The 6,000-nt window shown below is 42.0% G+C and overlaps 1 pseudogene; it reads left to right on the plus strand.

Moving 5' to 3' along the window:
- Nucleotides 1-1,557: 1,557 nt before the first annotated feature.
- Hspa8-ps5 (heat shock protein family A (Hsp70) member 8, pseudogene 5) lies at nt 1,558-3,457 on the plus strand (annotated as a pseudogene).
- Nucleotides 3,458-6,000: the final 2,543 nt, after the last annotated feature.

A 6,000-nucleotide genomic window follows, 5' to 3' on the forward strand; every position in this document is an offset into this window, starting at 1 on the left:
CTTTCCCATTGCTCTACTCAGAAGAAACAAGCACACTGTAATTTTTCTTAGCTCATAGGGAAACATGGAATGTTTAATATAAAGATTATCCCATGATTATAACTTCCTTTTTCTTTTCCTTTCCTTTTCTTTTTTTTAAAGAATTATTTTATTTATATGAGTACACTGTAGCTATCTTCAGACACACCAGAAGAGGGCATCGGATCCCATTACAGATGGTTGTGAGCTACCATGTGGTTTCTGGGAATTGAACTCAGGACCTCTGGAAGAGCAGTCAGAGCTCTTAACCACTGAGCAATCTCTCCAGCCCCAATCCTCCTTTTTCTTTATAGCTTGAAAATTATGAATTTTTGTGGTGACTAATTAAATTAGATCCTTTACTACTTCAAACTACTTTCAAAAAGATTCGTGGTGAAACTTATTACAAATTTTAAACACAGTGAGCAATGGGTTTTCTCATCACAGAGAAATACACACTTTTATTTATTAAAGATTTGTGAGATCGTTCAAGATTCTCTTAAATTTTAATGTTTATCATGTGAGTGTGTCCTTGCATATGTAAGTGTAGATTCTCAAGGAGTCCAGAAGAGGGCAGCAGATCTCCTGGAGCTGGAGTTCCAAAAAACCCAACCAACCAACAAACCAACCAAAACAGACAAACAAATAAACAAAGAAAAAAACCCCAAACGTTGGACACCACTGTAGTAGTTGGGCAATGGGAACCAAACTTGAGTCTTCTGAAAGAGCAGGATGTGCTGAGACATCTCTAGTTCCTGTAAATTTACTGTAAGGTGGGATTGGCTTCTCTGCATTCCAATTTAGAATTGTGGGCATTTTCACAATAACAGACTTGGCACACAAAGCTTATATTGGCAAATGATCCATTACAATAGATGATTGTCGTTGCTCAAAATAAACACAAGGGGTGGGGGACTAATTCCACAGGTTCCACTCTCTCTAGCTATAGATGCTGTTTCAGACAAATGAAAATTTTTGGAAAATTTGATGGTTTAGATCTAAACTGCTCCCCCAAAACTCATAATGCCTTGGTGCATGATGCAGCAGTGTTCAGAGGTAAACAGTATTCAGAGTGGAGCTTCTGGAAGGGGATCATGAGGGCTCTATCTTCTGAGTGCATCAATCTCATCCTGGAGTCATGATTTCATGGCATCACATGGAGGTAGTTTTACCTGAGAAAGTAGGTCACTAGGGGCTTGTCCTGTAAGGATACCTATTGCCTTAGAGATTGTCTTACCCTCACTGACTTCTGAGCCATCTCAAGAAGAGGTGATGGGCTGTGCTCCACCATACTCTCCTCCCACGAGGTTGTTTCTCACCACAATCTCAGAAACCATGGGTCCCATTTCCTGAAATTGTGATCCCAAATAAATCTTTCTCATTTCAATTAGCTTTCTTAGATTATTTGGTCATAGATGGACGGATGCTTATGGAATATTGACAATTTGACTACAAGCAATAGCTCATGAATGTGGAGCCAGCTCTCAGGTATTTGTGTGGTCTCGTCGTCAGCACAGCCGGGCCTACATGCAAGCAACCATGTCTAAGGGACCTGCAGTTGACATTGATCTTGGCACCACCTACTCTGTGTGGGTGTCATCCAGCATAGAAAGGTAGAAATAATTGCCAATAACCACTAATATAGAATGGTTAATTGGGGATGTGAAGAAGAATCAGGTTACAATGAACCCCACCAACACAGTTTTTGATGCCAAACTTCTGATCAGATGTAGGTTTGATGATGCTGTTGTTCAGTCTGACATGAAGCACTGGCCCTTCATGGTGGTGAATGACGCAGGCAGGCCCAAGGCCCAAGTTGAATACAAAGGGGAGACAAAAAGTTTCTACCCAGAGAAAGTGTCCTCAATGGTTCTGACAAAGATGACAGAAATTGTAGAAGCTTACCTTAGAAAGAGTGTTACCAATGCCGTGGACACAGTGCCAGCTTACTTCAGTGACTCTCAGTGACAGGCAACAAACAATGCTGGAACTATTGCTGGCCTCAGTGTACATCGAATTATCAATGAGCCAACTGCTGCTATTGCTTATGGCTTAGATAAGAAGGTCAGAGCTGAAAGGAAAGTGCTCATCTTTCACTTGGGAGGTGGCACTTTTGATGTGTCAATCCTCACTCACTATTGAGGATGAAATTTTTGAAGTCAAATCAACTGCTGGAGACACATACTTGGGTGGAGAAGACTTTGACAACCGAGTGGTCAACCATTTCATTGCTGAGTTTAAGCGAAAGCACAAGAGGGAAATCAGTGAAAATAAGAGAGCTGTCTGGTGTCTCCACACTGCCAGTGAGCGGGCCAAGAGCGCCCTCTCCTCCAGCACCCGGGTCAGTATTGAGATTCATTCTCTCTATGAGGGAATTGACTTCTACACTTCCATTACCCGTGCTCGGTTTGATGAATTGAATGCTGACCTGTTCCATGGCATGCTGGACCCTGTAGTGAAGGCCTTTCGAAATGCCAAACTAGACACGTCACAGATCCACGATATTGTCCTGGTGGGTGGTTCTGCCAGAATCCCCAAGACTGAGAAACTTCTGCAAGACTTCTTCAGTGGAAAAGAACTGAATAAGATCATTAACCCCGATGAAGCTGTTGCCTATGGTACAGCTGTCCAGGCAGCCATTCTATCTGGAGACAAGTCTGAGAATGTTCAGGATTTGCTGCTCTTGGATGTCACTCCTCTTTCCCTTGGGATTGAAACTGCTGGTGGAGTCACGACTGTCCTAATCAAGCACAATACCCCCATTCCCACTAAGCAGACCCAGACTCTCACCACCTGCTCTGACAACCAGCCAGGTGTACTCATCCAGGTGTATGAGGTGAAAGGGCCATGACCAAGGACAACAACCTGCTTGGAAAGTTTGAGCTCACAGGCACCTCTAGCACCACGTGGGGTTCCTCAGATTGAGGTTACTTTTGACATTGATGCCAATGGCATCCTCAATCTTTCTGCTGTAGAGAAAAGCACAGGAAAGAAGAACAAGATCACCATCACCAATGACAAGGGTTGCTTGAGTAAGGAGGATATTGAGCGCATGGTCCAAGAAGCTGAGAACAAAGCTGAGGATGAGAAGCAGAGAGATAAAGTTTCCTCCAAGAATTCACTGGAGCTGTATGCCTTCAACATAAAAGCTACTGTTGAAGATGAGAAGCTTCAAGGCAAGATCAGTGATGAAGACAAACAGAAAATTCTTGACAAGTGCAATGAAACCATCAGCTGGCTGGATAAGAACCAGACTGCAGAGAAGGAAGAATTTGAGCATCAGCAGAGAGAACTGGAAAAGGTCTGCAACCCTATCATTACCAAACTGTACCAGAGTGCAGATGGCATGCCTGGAGGAATGCCTGGTGGCTTCCCTGGTGGAGGAGTTCCTCCATCTGGTGGTGCTTCTTCAGGCCCCACCATTGAAGAGGTCGATTAAGTCAATCTAAGTAGAGGGTATAACATTGTTGCACAGGGACCCAAAACAAGTAACATGAAATAATAAAACTATTTAAATTGGCATCATTAAAAAAGACTGCAAGAAATAAGCATTTAACTTTCATTTGTAATAATGGGGAATAATGTACTAAATTTCTCAGTAGACAGCTTTATTTCACAGGGATCAAAGTTTTTTTTCCCCACAGACTTAATTATGTGACAGCCTCTGTTTTTTTTTTTTGTTTTCATTTTTGTTTGTTTTTTTAAATTTATTTATTTATTTTTTTGTCTTTCAGTTCCGTCTATGTCAAGAGGGTCAGCACTTCACAAGATCAAAGCCCTAAGCAGTCTTTTTCTGTGACTGTATAGACAAGAGGATCCATCCCCCCCCATTACTTGTACACATTATGATTCAAGAGTTAATCAAATATGAGCCACCCTGGGATGTCTTCTGTTTATGATACAGCTGGGGAAGTAAATGTTTTAGTTCACAGTTGTTCTCTCCAAGTTCTGTGCATCTTCGTTCCTCCTCCTTCTCCTCCTCCTCCTGCTCCTCCTCCTGCTCCTCCTCCTGCTCCTCCTCCTCCTCCTTTTTCTTCTAGAGAAACTTGGTTCTCTACTTCCTCATACCCACTTAAGAGTTCTACACTGCTACTTGGCTTTACTGGATCAACTGGAGATCTCACAAACCCACATCTTCTCTTTCAGATTTGTCAGGGTTTTGCAATTTTTTCCAAGATGATTTGTTGCAATATGATAAATCCCAAAAGCCAGAAGTAGGGATAAGTCTGGTCCTTAGAGGTAGAGGAAGGAAGGGCAGAGTTCAAAGGAAGCATAGGTAACCAAAGATTTTATCTAAGTACCCTCAGTGGTTTTTTGTTTTTGTTTTTTGTTTGTTTGTTTGTTTTGTTTCATTTTTCTCTAATACTGTGAAGTTTAGTGTTAATTGCCAACATAACTAAAGAATCAGGGAAGTGTGTCATGTTAAGTATGGGCTTGTCTTGACTAAGTTCATCGATGTGGCAAGACTCAAAAGTTTTGACTAGGATGTGGGCTGTATGAGAGTGGAGAAAGTAAGTGGGCAACTCCTAAGCACAGATCTACATCAACCACAAATTTACAGTGTGATGCTCTACTTTGCAGAAACATGGAGAAAAGGGAATATTATTAATGCAAAGTAAATGTACTGGTGAATTTTCTGCTGCTGTGATAAAATGCCATGACCAGTGCATCGTATAGAAGATGGAGTTCATTTGTACTTACAGTTCCAGAGAAGTATGAGTCCATATTACAGTGTGGAGGCATAGCACCGGTTGGCAGGCATGGCAGAACAGGAAGTCGAGAGTTCTCTTCGTCTATTCTTGAGCAGGATGCAGAGAGAAGGAATTGGAAGTTATGGGAGGCTACAGAATCTTTTTTTTTAATCTTTAAAGTTCTGATGTGCTAGTCCCATTTCCTTTTTCTTAATTGCATTTTTTATTTATATTTTAAGTGTTATCTCATTTCCCAGTTTCCCCTATAGAAACCCTCTATTCTATCCCCTTGCTTCTATGAGGTTGCTCCCTCCCTCACCCACACACCAAAGAATACCATATCCACCAACCAGACCCCCTAGACCTCCCAGGGACTAAACAGCCATCCAAAGAGAACACAGGGATGGACCTATGGCTCTATCTGCATATGTAGAGAGGATGACTTTGTCAGGCATCAGTGGGAAGAGAGGTCCTTGGTTCTGTCAAGGTTTGATGCTCCAGTGTAGGGGAATGTCAGATTGGTGAGGTGGGAGGAAGTGGGATGCTACGAAATCTTAAAGCCTGCTCCAGTGTCATGTTTGTTAGCAACACCAACATCCTAAGCCTCCCCCAAACAGTGTCATGAGGACCAATTATTCAAATGCCTGAGCCTAGGGTGGACATTTCTCATTCAAACCAGTGTCTGAGGTTCTGCAGTGTATTAAAGCAAAGCTGAATCTACAGCTTATAGAAAGACCCCAAAACCCATCATGGTCCATGCTGGGCAGAGGGGTTCCAAACTAGGTGGAAACTATAACCGGGAGCACAGATTCATGACTTCATGGCCCATATCTTATTCATTTTTTGGAGGAGGCCCAACTTTTGATCTCGACTACATAGTTCAAACTCTTTAACTCCATTGTTAAGACTGTTTTGAGACAAATTTGTTAGATCTTTATGTTATAATTAATACACCCCAATGGTGTATGGAGAGGCAGAAAAAAACTTCAGGGTATGCTGTACTAAATGGGAGAAGTGAGGTTTGTTTTCAAGCTTTTCATATCGTATGATGCATTGTATGTTAGAGGAGCATACATATCAGAAGGCTTCACTTGAACATTTTATACTTAGGCAATATTGCAAGGTTGCGATGTTGTGAGGACAATGAAAATCCAGGTGTCCAGTACAGAGTCACCATGTAAACATGTGATGTCAAGGCTGTGTTTCTCAGTCCTTTCTTGTGGTGTTTTCCCAACAATTCACTTTTAATTTGCACATATTGTCTGTGTCACAAAGTCCCCTGGGCAACAGG

The sequence above is a fragment of the Rattus norvegicus genome, chromosome 17, assembly GCF_021556685.1.
Source record: "Rattus norvegicus strain SHRSP/BbbUtx chromosome 17, alternate assembly SHRSP_T2T, whole genome shotgun sequence".
Lineage (NCBI taxonomy): Eukaryota > Metazoa > Chordata > Mammalia > Rodentia > Muridae > Rattus > Rattus norvegicus.